Raw genomic sequence first — 13,394 nt, forward strand, 5'->3', positions numbered from 1 at the left:
GTGGATGCGTTATTTTTTTAAGAAATGGTATTGGGGCTGTTGATACTGTGTTCTCGTGTGAAAGTGGGCGCCTTGTAATGTGTGATTTTGAATCGGATGGAGTGGCTTGGAGAGCTGTGTGTGTATACGCTCCGAATGCAATTGCTGAAAGGGAGAGTTTCTTCCGACAGGTGAAGCCTGTCCTGCTTACTGAAAGGCGGGTGATCTTGCTTGGCGATTTCAATTGCGTCTGTAGACCAGAGGATAGGACAACAAGCCGTTCCTTTCGAGATCGGAGCGCCGAGTTACTGTCCGAAATTGTAGGTGAGCACGACCTTGAAGATGTAGGCTTGATATCGACGCATGAAGGCCGGGCAATGTACACTCACTTTCAGGGAGGCAGTCATGCTAGATTGGACCGTATATATGTTCCTGTCGAATGTTCGCTGTTATGTTCTGACTACCAGACGATCTATGTCTCTTTTAGCGATCACTGCCTAGTCATGGTTACAATCGGTACGAAGAGAATAGCTGCGAAATTTAATTGGGACTTGTGGAAGTTTAATGATAAATTACTGGAAGATGAAGAGTACGTGACTAAAGTCAAGGATTATATAGCGAACATGCTGCGAAGTAACTCCGGAAGTTTTATGCAAGTATGGGAACAGTTCAAATGCGATATTAAAATAGCCGCTATTGATAGGTCATGTGCGCTCCGGCGAAAAGAAAAACAACGAGTTAAAGAGCTGCAGAGTGCTCTAGATTTTATGCTAAGTACGGAGTGCTACGAGCCGGGATTGTTCACAAGGGAAATTAAAGAGACTAAAACTAAGCTCGAGGCAATAGACGAAGAAATGTACCGTGGCGCAGTGATAAGGGCGCGTAACGAGAAACTGTGGTCCGGAGAGACGCCTACCAAACGCGCGCTCAGTGATGAAAAAAGGCACGCTTTGTCGAAAGAGATAACGGAAATATGCTATCAAAACGAAATCACAAATCGAAGAGAAATAATCAAACAGGCATTCGTCGAACATTACACAGATATTTTCAGCCTTAATACTCCGGACACTGACTACTTCAGAACAGAATTCCTATCGCTGATGCCGAGATTAGAGGATGACCTTGTGCACGCTCTAGAAGCCAATATTACGGCTGAGGAAATTGAATCAGTGATTCTGGAGCTTAGTTCAAACAAGTCACCTGGGCCAGACGGTCTCGGTGCATCTCTATATAAAGCCTTTAGAACAGAAATGGCAGTCGCACTTGAAAGACTAATTAGTGAATTCTTTGAAACGAAAACAAGTCCTCCATCCTTCCGAGCGTCCCACGTAGTACTAATTCCTAAAACGACTGATCCGATTAAGTTACATTCTGTTGAATCATACCGTCCCATCAGTCTAACAAACGTGGACTATAAGATATTCATGAAGATTTTAGCTCGTCGCCTTCAAAGTGTTATTAAGTCACTTGTAGGGCCACATCAGACATGCGGCATAAAAGGCAGGTCAATCTTTACCAATGTTCACACAGCTAGAACTGTCCTTGAATGCTGTGACGGAACGTATGGGCGCGTGGCCATGTTGCAATTAGATCTCCACAAGGCGTTCGATAAAGTCGTACATGAAGTTCTGTTCTTGATCCTAGACCATATCAATGTTGGAACTGTTATTACAGAAGGTGTTAAAATGATGTACAATGGTTGTATAGCGAAGCTGATAATTAATAGGCAGTTAAGTGATGGTATTCCTGTGCTGTCGTCTGTGAGACAAGGCTGCCCTTTATCCCCCCTGCTTTTCGCTCTCTACCTCGAGCCCTTTTGTTTGCGGCTGCTGAAGAGCCCAAACATTCGGGGTTACACTTTTCATAAAACTGAAGTTCGAGTTTTAGCATATGCTGATGATGTAGCAGTGTTTTGTACGGACCATGACAGTGTTAAAGCAGTTGTACAAGAGGCTGTAAAATTTTGTACTGCAAGTGGAAGTGCTATTAACTGGAACAAGTGTCTTGGTTTTTGGCATGGGAATTGGCAATACAAGCCCGAGACTTTTTGTAACATGCAATGGGCAGTAACTCCAGGCACCTACCTAGGTGTCCCCCTCGCACATTATCGAGATAGCAAAGAATATTGGGACAATGAAGTAGTGCGAATGAAAACCCACACCGGCAAATGGGGAGGGCATAAATTTTCAATGTTTGCAAGAGCCACAGTGTGTAATTTGTTTTTAGTCGCGAAAATCTTTTATGTGATGCAAGCGTTATGTCTGACGAGGATGTCTGTGCAAAAGCTACATAGAGTATTTGCGATGTTCATTTGGGCTTCAACATGGGAACGTACAAGTCGTAGTAATCTGTTCCATAGAGTGTTGAATGGGGGGCTGGGGTTGTCACATTTGTTCCTCAAACAGATTGTAAGCAGGTTTCTTTTTTTGCGTGATCAAAAGGATGCTTTTCTGAGAACAATGATTCAAGCTAGACTGCGTGATTCATTGCCTGATTATGTAGTGTCGTCCATGCATACGGGGCCAATGCCTTTAAGTGCTTTTTTGCGTGAAGTGGTCGCATCTTTCCGAATACTAAAAGCAAGATTTTCCAGTGAATATTTGGCCGTTGTTACTAGTAAGAAGTTGTACAAAGATCTTGTTGATGTATTCTTGCCTGTACCGTTGTATCGTACAGTATTTGTTTTAGGTTCAGAACGAGATGTTCTTAAGAGAGTTAAACGAATGCCGGTAAGAGCTTCTGTTAAATCTTTCTTTTTTCAACTACATACAGGCACTCTCCCAGTGAAACCGTGGCTGCAAAGCAAAGGCATTTTTGTACCTTGGTCTGTGAATTGCTTTATATGCAATAAACCGGAGACGATTGAGCATATCTTTTTGGACTGTCATGACGCAGTGTTTTTGTGGGATATTCTAAAACGTAGCCTTAAAAAGGAGTTGCCCTTAAGTGCTTTCGGAATACGCTTCCTGCCATGCGCGGAACCAGAGGGAGTGCCTGTCGATCTGTTAATGCTTTTGTGCATGCACAGTGTGTGGCGAACGCGTATGGATATCAGACATGAGCGCATTGTTCAGGCCCCTGCACATGAATATTTCATTGAAAGTGTGTTATATATACGCGAATTTTTCTGTGCACAGAGTGACCCTCCTGATTGGCTAAGTGCTTTGGACAAAGTGACTAGCCTACATCGTTCTTATCACACCACACTGATCCGGCATTGACTAGTTGTTTTTATGACCATGTAATACTCACATTGTACCTTCTTTTGCGAAGCCGGTAATAAAAAAAAATAAAAAAAAAACTCGGCCATCCTGACGACGACGGCTGCAGCGATCGTAACATGCATTCCAGCTGTAACAAGGACTGCGGCTTTGACGTCATTCCTGAGAACAGCTGCCGCGCGTGCCCAGGTGCGAGTTTTCCACGTCTGCGCTTGGCCGCACAAATGTCAAGGCGTGCGAGAGCCGCTTTCAGCCACGCTCTCCGGCAAATGGACAAAATAAGATACGCATGATCGCGCTGTACAATCGGCGTATACGACGTTTTGCGCAATGCCCGATGACCTAGAGATCAGGCGAATGTTTACACAGCCCCGAGCATGGCAGCGTGGTACGTGGTATTCCAGCTTATATACGAACAACCTGGTGTTGTAAAGATTTTGTCGGTTTAGTTATCCTATAGTGCTCGGAAATTAAACTCTATCTCGGAACCCGTGGTCTGTGAACTTTTCTCGTCGACTGCACATACTTAATAGCGCCGTTTGCGCCCGCACTAACTGTCCCTACAGCCATGTTTCTTTTTCTTGTTTTTTTTTTCAACAGAGACTCAGTAATTGCTTTCTAAAGCTTGAGCTCTCTGCCCATTTGCCCATTTGTGCCCACTCCGTAAGCGGTAAATGCGGTTTCGTTTTCTCTCTTTACTTTTTTTTTTCTTGATGAAAATGAGGACTCATCTACAACAGCAAGCAGAAGCATATTCGACTGGGACAGAAAACTACACTTGGCAATAATTTTTATTGAATCCATGACGTCATCCCAATAATGAGTGAGCCTAGAGCTTGCGCCGTAACAAGAATACGAGGTCTTCAACGGGGTGCCTTGTAATACGCTTAAGCTCAATGTAAATGGCAGCCGCTGTTGTTACGGGGATATCAACCCAAAAAACAGCGTGCGCTGGAACACAAATCCAACAGCACAACCAACGGCTGAATGTGTGCTTTCTTTTTTTTTTTTCGTGATCATATACTAGCGAAAGTAGGTATTCAAAGTCCCTTGGATGGGGGCGTCAAACAAATAGTAAACGAAAATTCTTCGTAAGATGCCAAAAATAAAAATTCACAAGCGGTGTTTTCGCGTTTCATCTGTTGAACGGCCAATATTTACGAAAGGACGGGCTATTAGTATACATCAATGCTTCTAGCATATTACGTACCACGCCGTTTTGACGTCATTTCACACCTGTACTTTACTTCGCGCCAGAAGAATGAGGATAGGCTGCAAGAATCGTAAAATAGATGTGCAAAAAAAAGTGCACACTACGATGCTACAAATGAGTGGAATATTTATCACTAGGGGCGTTCCAAGCCCTGACGCATCTTTCTCCGTAAGAACTTCTACTCCTGTTTCGCTGACCACTCCAGTGCCCTTGCCTTCCTCTTCGTCTTTTATCTTCGGACATGATAAAAGACAGCTTTAGAATAGCCTTGGCATGCAAACGTAAGCACATTACGCACGTAAATAATTAACGTCGTCCTCACTTTGCATGCTCCGTAAGTAGTTGGTTTCCGCGTAGTATCCGTACGCTACTTTAACGCATGCTGTTATTTGGCGAACTTAACGTATACGTACGTCATACGTGAGCTAACAAATAGCGTTGTGTTGTGAAACATGGCTAACCCTGTGGTTCGCGCTTTAGAGGGAATTAATTGTGGTGTCTGCGCTCTCGCTATTGTTGACGACCGGCAACTGTAGAAATAAGCTTTCACTTCCTGTAAACTCACCCGAGACTCTAAATTATGAGCGCATAGCTCATCAAATTTCTGAAATCGTTCTGTGATTATGACGACCGTCGGTCTGGCGAGAGGCGTCGCCATAGAAACGACGGTATGGTTGCCTAGCTTGGACTTGTTTGGCACGAGGCCCCAGGCGGGGCGCTTTACTTTAGCCATTTACCTCCCGACATATTTTTGGAATAAGATGCCCGAATTATCAATTTTTAGCGTTATATGGAATCAGCACAATAAGTTAACAAAACACATGCATTCAGAACAATATACCGGGTGTTTCAGCCAACACTTCCAAATTTTTCAAAGGTTGCCTTTGGCAGATAGCGCAATTCCAATTCATGAGCAGCTCTACTCGTAGGGGCGGACATTACTTGCACAAAACATTTAAATGCGTAATCGATTAATTAACAAAAACTCATTATTTAACCTATTAACTAATTACCATACGGCCCGTATTGCAAAATTTACAAATTCTAGCCGTGGAGTTCACAAGGCGGATCAGAATGACACCAGTTTTGAGATATTAATTCACGAACTTCACGGAGAAATGCGTTGACGTTCCAGTCCAAATTAAGCTCCTGTGAGAAGTTCCTTCCACGCTACATTGCCGCATGCACCACTGTGCAACAAACTTCTGCAGTGAACTAATTGTCGTCCCAGTGCACTCTGTCTCTGACCGCCGTGGCCGTAATGCAGAAATTATTCACGCCTCGCAGATGAAGCCCTTATCTCCCCGTTTAAACGTTCCCTAAGCTGCGGCCAGGCTGGACACTTTCATGGCGAGGGCAAGTTAGTGTAAGTACTATTAATGTGCTTCATCGTTTTCATATGTGCCTAGCCATTCATCATCCCTGGTCTTCTGCTTCTTCGCGCTGGAGCTGGCGCGTTTCCTTTTTGGAATAAAAAGCGCTTGGCAACTTGGGCGGTCTAGGTCTATATATATATATACATATATATATATATATAATGTGTGTGTGTGTTACCGTAGAACAAACACGCACTAAATTATTTATGTATAAGAGATAGTTGGCTCCTTCTCTCGACGACGATGCTATTTTCCTTGTCGGTAATGTTAAATACATTTGTCCCAAATTTTTGCACAGCAATTGTAGCGTCATCTGTGTACGAAAGAGGAAGGAGGAGGAGGAGGAGGAGGAGGAACTTTAATATTGCAGAAACCGTTGCGCGGTTTATTCCATGGGTGGTTCCCTCTGACAGGGCTCCACTGGCGATCGCGGCTCGCCGGGCCTGGTCGAGGGTCACCAGTTGGCTTCCCAGGTCCAGTTCGGAGAGTCTCGCCTCCCAAGACCACGTAGTGAGTGTGTGTGTTGTGACTCGTGGCGAAATTGCGTCGCCCGAACGGTCGGTGCATTCGTGTGTTATGTGCGCGAGTGTCGCTGTGTGGTTGCTACACCAGGGACATGTTCGGGACATATAACTGTCTGGGTAGATTGCGTGTAGATGAGACAACTGTGGGTATGTGTTAGTTTGCAGGTGGCGCCAGTCCCTTGCCTGGAGTTTATTGAGAGCTTTGTGTGGGGGAGCGTATTGCGTTCTTCCGAGCCATTGGTCCTGTAGTATTTGTTGACCTGTCGTTAATAACTCGTGGGTCGCTCGTCGGTCTTTCGGGGGCTGAAGAACGGTGTGGTCTGCCGCTCGGCTAGTGACAACTCGAGCTGCGCAGTCCGCCTCTTCGTTGCCCCGCAGGCCTTCGTGCCCGGGGCACCAGACGACACCGTGGGTCCACTCTAGTGTGCGACCCAGGATTCGAATGGCTACTAGACGCATAGGCTCGCTCAGATCGCTTTAGGCAAAAGAAATGGGACCTTCTTGCCATGGGTGACCACAGCAGGTTCACGGTAGAAGGCGCGCGAAATGTGTGGACATGCTGAACGCGTTTACGCGAGGTAAAGGTGTACATTAGCATTCACGCTATTTAAGTCAGAAGTCGCGAAGGGACGCGCAACGTAACATCCTGCAAAGCTGCTTCCCTTTAACGTACTTCAAGGGCCCCTCACCAGGTCTGGCCATTTCGAGCTGACAAGCGCAGAGCATACAATGCGCGCCAATGATCGTGTTTGCAAAGAATTGCATCGCTACGGGCTGCAGAAAGGTCTGAAATTTCAATCCGAACGCCGTTTTCCCTTCTCCCTGCGACCGCTACTCTCCAAGCCCGACGGTGACGTACTCGCGTCCCTGCGCCTACGTACTCGGGTCTGCAGTGCGACGTCGCTCGTGGTGACACGTGCCTTCAAGAATTATTCAAGGCACCATCTGTTATTTGTGTCATCTGTTGCTTCAATTGACGAATTGAAGTTTAGAGAAATATTAAAAGAGACAAACGGAACGTCTGTGTGTTTTTTGTTTTACTTCGCACCGAAGGAATAGAGATGTACTTCCGCTTCGTCCGCTTGTTCCCACGGTCGTGCGATCACGTGCATAGGTACCGAAACAATGCCATTTTCAGCCGTGTTACCGCGCCTGATCATGCTCTGCGATCCACTTGTTCTGCCTCAGTATTCGTGCAGCACTGAATTATACCGCTAGTTATGTGTCCTTGTGCACAGCACGCAAAATCGTGCGCTGTGCGAACAAGACAACAGCTCGTGCGCGACGATGTCAGCGGAAGTGCGTAGCGCCCAAAAAAGAAAGCAAAGAGAAAAAAAAATGAACGTGGGGCCTGTGACGTTTTCGTCACGCGATCCTCAAGGTCCGGTATGGGAGGATGCAGGGAAGGAATTTCGCTTGCGTAGGCGAGGTGGGGTGAGTGGAGATAGCGTCTTGCTTGGTGGTGGAGCCCACCTGCTGAAATCATGGCCTCGCGGCCCTGAAATATTTCTATCTCGGCTATTAATGAGACGATCTAAAGCATTTTTGCGGCAGAACGCTCTCTAGAAAACACGCAACAATTTCCAGCTTATAACCAAAATTTACTGTGGCGCCTGGTAAGGGCCCTTTAAGGCACCAAACGATATATACGTATGACTCACTTTTCGGCCAAGCTATGCACCAACGATACTGCGCAGCGAGGCTGCGATAAAAAAACTACCATCGCTGATAACGGCCGCGCAGAAAGAATAGCCTAAATGGGCTAACGTGCGCAGTCTCGTTGGCGCATGGCTGGGCCGAAAGAACGAGGCATTTGGCACTTTCGAAACGCGGGCTTCCAGATGGATCGGTTTCTGCCGGTCACCCCTGCTTTGGAAAATGGAACGTGCCTGGCACTATCGCTATCGGGGCGTTCAGGAACAGCAGCGTCGCGTGTTTCGCCTTATTCGCTACGGCGGCTCTGCTCGCCAGGCACTTGTAGCTTATCTTTTTTTTTCCGCTGGGACTCTACACTGATAAGCAGTGAGGCCAAAGTTTCATTCACTGCGTGTGACCCTTTCTTGATCGATGTCAGCTATTGGCCAAATAGCAGCCTGGTATGGAAATCTGCTATATGACTTAAGTGTGGCCGGCCGAAAAGAGGGAGGATCAGGATTCTGTTGAAAAGGGAGCGATTGACTAAAAATATGACCACGTTCCGCTTGCGAGTTCCATGCGCCGCACACGGGCGCAAAATTTGGACAAGATCTTCACAGCAGCGTATGCTGGTGAACAAATGTAGACCATTGGGGTCGTATCTTGGTACACAACATCGCCATCTCTCTTGCTTGCCCTTCCTTTCTTGAAAACGCTGCGCTCCCTACTTTCCTGTCATTCAGAATGCTCTCTGATGCTGATAACGCGCATGCCGTTCGTAGCTTGGAAGTATCGGGCGCCCCGCGTTAAAGAAAGGAAATGCGGATGAGACAGATGGCGATTATCGTTGCGTGGCAAGAGCGACCCAAAGTGTGTAATGTTGCTTAAGAGTATCCGGCCTACATTTTTTCTCTTCAAGCAACGAGGGTGGTTCAGGGCTCCTTTAAAACCAAGTACATGGATTTTTTTCTTTTTTTGATCGCGACCCTTATGCAATGCTTCAGTCGCGAATAGCAATCGGACTACCTACCTCGTGTTCAAAACAGTGACTGGGCCACCGTGGCAGGTGAAGGAGTGCGACAAGAGCAAGAGGCTACACGATTAAGCGTACTTTCAACCGGTACGACTCCACAGCGCATCGACGCCCTTCCACGGTCGGTAGTCATGTGAAGGATGGCCTTGCATGGTGCGAGTATGGATATTTTTCTGTGCTTCTTTTTTCCCAACATTCAGTTATTGCTCATGTAACTCATTCGTTCGAACCTTTGAAGAAAGGTCGTTTCGAACCAATGAAAGAAAAGGTTGAGTATTCGATTGTAACACGGTCGGTATAGATGACGTTCTCCGCGTGGTTCGCAAGGAATTACGATCCCGCTTTAAACCGACCTGCGGCCGGCGGTGCTGGCATCGAATGATAGCCGGCCCGCAGTTTTAACGAACTGGCATCGAGCACTGCGACACGCTGCGCACTGAAGCAGTTGAACGCCGGAAGATGTTCTCTACGCCAGCTTCGTAATGACTACTTGGCATTTTTTTTTCTTTAGTTGTATGCCATAGTTATTATTTTAGTTAAGCCACTAACTCAACATCAATCAATTAATCAATTTATTTATTTGTCTAATTTATTTATTTATTTATTTATTTATTTATTTATTTATTTATTTATTTATTTATTTATTATAACTGAGCCAGAGGCCACTGAAAGGACAATAAATAAAGAATGATAGGCGAGCCTAATCTTTGACTTGGGTGTCTCTTAGTGGCACTCGCACCTCGGCGTTGGTGTTCTTATAGGTTAACTTTAGGCGAACGGAACGTACGAACCGAACTCGGAGGCAACTGTTCGCCATTAGTTAGCCGGATAAACGTCGTGCCACCTTCTTGTGTGTGACGTCATTAGTGACGTCCTTACTTTCGCTTTCTACTTTGGCGTTTCCAGGAATTTCGCCAAAGTCGTGCTCACGTCGTGGTCGTGACGTGGCGTCGCAGCCACAAGACGGTGGCACGATATTTAACCGGCTAATGGCGAACAGTTGCCTCCGAGTTCGGTTCGTGCGTTCGTTCGCCCAAAGTTAGCCTATAAGAACACCAACGCCGAGGTGCGAGTGCCACTAAGGGACACCCAAGTCAAAGATTAGGGTTGCCTGCCATTCTTCTAATTTAATGTCCTTTCAGTGGCCTCTGGGTAAGTTATAAGCAATAAATAAACAAATAAATAAATAAATAAATAAATATAAGAAGTTAGATAAAGAAGTTGATTGATTGATTGATTGATTGATTGATTGATTGCCGTTTCGTTGCTGCCGACGCCGCCGGTCTTTTCGCTCAATGGATCATTTGACGCTTGCGCATCAAAATAAATAAATAAATAAATAAATAAATAAATAAATAAATAAATCGATTTTTTAATTACTGTTACAAACAACATTTCCATGATTAGCCAATGCACAATTGGCTTTCATTCTTTCATCTTCACGTGTGCGCTCACGTAATCGGGACCACCATTCAATAGCTTCCGCGTTCAGTACACCAGAGTAATGATTGAGTTTTGTCGGACAACATTTAAAAAAAAGAAGCAAATCCAGTTGCGTGTCCGCTTATCGTTGGACATCGTTTCCGCTTACTTCGTTCTCTTTTGCGAAGCTCGTGATCATCTGCCGCTGGCGATTCAGACTCGAAATATTTGCAGTTGCGATCTTTCCACGACGACACCCGAAATAATCGCATATGCGCCGGAACGACACCATTAAACTGATATCACCAAAAGCGACCTCGCGAATTGGATTCCTATGTCAAGGTCAGCTGCTGTACTTTTACATTTGTTCTTGTATGTATCCAGCACCACAAGACAGTTCAAGCTTACAAGATCACGATGAATTACGCGCCATTCAAAGACGCAGGGAAACTTTTTTTTTCTTTTTTAATATTTCCCGTTTTTGTCATGATGCGAAATCAAGGGAATGCCTGGGTCATGGTTTCTGGATTCAAAATTTGATTCTCGAATTTAAAAAAAAAACACGCTCATAGAGGTCAAATTTCGTCACTTATCGGGAAACCACATCAGCATGATGAATGCGTTACCCGTCGCGTTCACTGTTATCGGCAAAAGACCGGAGTAAGATTGAGAGAGACAGTTTTCATTCTTTCTCTTGTATGAACTGTACCATTTCCGCTAGAAGCAAATTGCACAGAATTAGTATTTTCTTTTACTATGCCGCGTGGAAGGGAGATACATGTCTTGATATTCACCCGTCAGTAAAGTGCCATTTCCGAGTTTCTTTCTTCGCTTCTTTTATTGTACTTCCTTTTCTTTTTCCCCCCATCCGGCGAGCATTTCTGTCGCCACTGAAACCCACATTGTCGCTCTTATCGCAGCTGCAGTGGTTCAACTTCCGATCAGATATCGTATCCAAAAGGAATGGTTTTGCTGGCACAGTCAACCACAAACGTTCGCGGACAACGGGATCTCAAGATACGTTCAATATCTGAGCAGCCTGTAAACAGTAGTCAGTAAAACCGAACATTACAATGTTGTTCTCATATACTGGTGGAGGCTCTAGCGAGAGAGAGAGAGAGAGAGAGAGAGAGAGAGAGAGAGATGCAAATAAGAGAAAGGCAGGGAGGTTAACCAGAGTTAAAACCTCCGGTTTTCTATCCTGCACTAGGGGAAGGGAAAGGGAAAGTAAAGACGGAAAGAAGAGCGTGACAAAAATAAAAACCTGAAAACAATGAAAAGGGACAGAATGGGATAATTATAGCCTTTCTAATAGTCCACTGCCACGTAAAAAGGTCAACAAAGCCTTGACCAACTTTCGGTGCGACGACAGTTCATGTCGGCATTCCAAGCGGTGGAGCCTGTAAATACGAATAATAGGCTATGCTTTGAGGCTGCGCGGCTATTCAGCTCTTTCTCGGATCTCGTGTTCCTTAACATTTTGTGGTTGACTGTACGTCCCTCGCAATATTTCTGACGTGCTGATCTCTGAGGGTTCCCGTCATCCGTCGTTTCCAGCATCCCGAATGTATTTCACTGGACATTTGCGCGGCTTGCGCTCTTCGTCGAAGTTATGGAATTTCGGCGTCCCTTTTATTCAGCGCTATGCTTCACTGAAGCTAGCGCAGATAATGTGTCCGTATGCACAAAAACGTTCTTTTTTTACGCAATAATTTTTTGTAAGAGTACGTGCTATACCATATATCATTAGCGAAAGCAGCCAGCCATTGGCAGGTAGCGCTTGCGAACGAAAATCGTCGTGAATTCGGCACCAGGTGCTGATGGCACCGACTGGACAAAAAATTTCGTCATACTTTATTCAAAGTTGGGCGAATGGGCTACTAAGCACGCGGGTCGCGGGACTGAATCCCAGCCATGGCGGCCGCATTCCGATGAAAAAGAAATTATGGGGTTTTACGTGCCAAAACCCCGATCTGATTATGCGATACGCCGCAGTGGGGGACTCCGAAAATTTGGACCCCTTGGGGTTCTTCAACGCCCACCTAAATCCAAGTACATGGGCGTTTTCGCATTTCGCCCCCATGGAAATGCGGCTGCCGTGGCCGGGATTCTATCCCGCCACTTCGTGCCTAGCAGCCCAACACCCGCATTACGATGTGAGCGAAATGCGGAAGCACCCGTGCACTTAGACTTAGGTGCACGTTAAAGAACCCCAGGTGGTCCAAATTTCCGTAGTGCCCCCACTACGGCGTATCTCATAATCAGATCGCGGTTTCGGGACCTAAAACCTCATAATTTTTTTAACTTAATCAAATATATCTCTCTTGAAACCAACCTAAATGTTTCGCGATGCAGCCCAGATACGCAGCGTAACGATCAACTCTAGGGAGCCAAAGAAACAAACAAACAAACAAACAAACAAACAAACAAACAAACAAACAAACAATCAAACAAGCAAGCAAGCAAGCAAGCAAGCAACCAAACAAACAAGCAAACAAACAAACAACCAAACAAACGTAAACAGAGTTTAGAACAGTTAGTGAGATATTCATTAAACTCACCAAAGTACGGAAAATCAAGTGCTTCGCCCAAAACAGCAGCTATAAGTTCATGCGAGGAACCGACGAACGCGAATAATGCGAGGATTTATCGCATCTGCAACCTGCAGCATTCACGCCTTATGCATAAGCGCTTACAAAACATGTCATCACTGTGCAATTGGCCAACGTGTTCGCGTCCTTATACTTTCTCAGTGAAAAAGGACATGGCGCTGCTTGGCCATACCTGGCCCTTGCGCCATTAAACATCAATCATCATTTCTCAGTGAAAACACTTGCCTGCGCGGTGATGAACCAACGATATGTAGCGCACGATAAAGGGGAATGTCAAGCAGGGCGCACATTTCTCATTTTTGTGCTTTTCTTTCCTTTTTATTGCCCAATTGAAAACACACACACACACACACACACACACACACACACACACGCACAC

The 13,394-nt window shown here is 45.6% G+C and overlaps 1 protein-coding gene across 3 annotated transcripts in view; it reads left to right on the plus strand.

The window, feature by feature from the left end:
• Positions 1–13,394, plus strand: part of LOC135921307 (gonadotropin-releasing hormone receptor-like) — a 163,782-nt gene that overhangs the window by 67,237 nt on the left and 83,151 nt on the right. Inside the window, exons 1-2 of one of the 3 annotated variants that reach the window (XM_070532092.1) lie at positions 5,769–5,779; positions 6,203–6,299. The exons of the other annotated variants lie outside the window; for them this stretch is intronic. The gene's annotated coding sequence lies outside the window, so the exon portion shown is untranslated. Of the gene's footprint in view, positions 1–5,768; positions 5,780–6,202; positions 6,300–13,394 lie in introns of those variants that run through there. 3 annotated transcript variants of the gene reach the window in all.

This window comes from Dermacentor albipictus, chromosome 1 (genome assembly GCF_038994185.2).
Source record: "Dermacentor albipictus isolate Rhodes 1998 colony chromosome 1, USDA_Dalb.pri_finalv2, whole genome shotgun sequence".
NCBI classification, from domain to species: Eukaryota; Metazoa; Arthropoda; class Arachnida; order Ixodida; family Ixodidae; genus Dermacentor; species Dermacentor albipictus.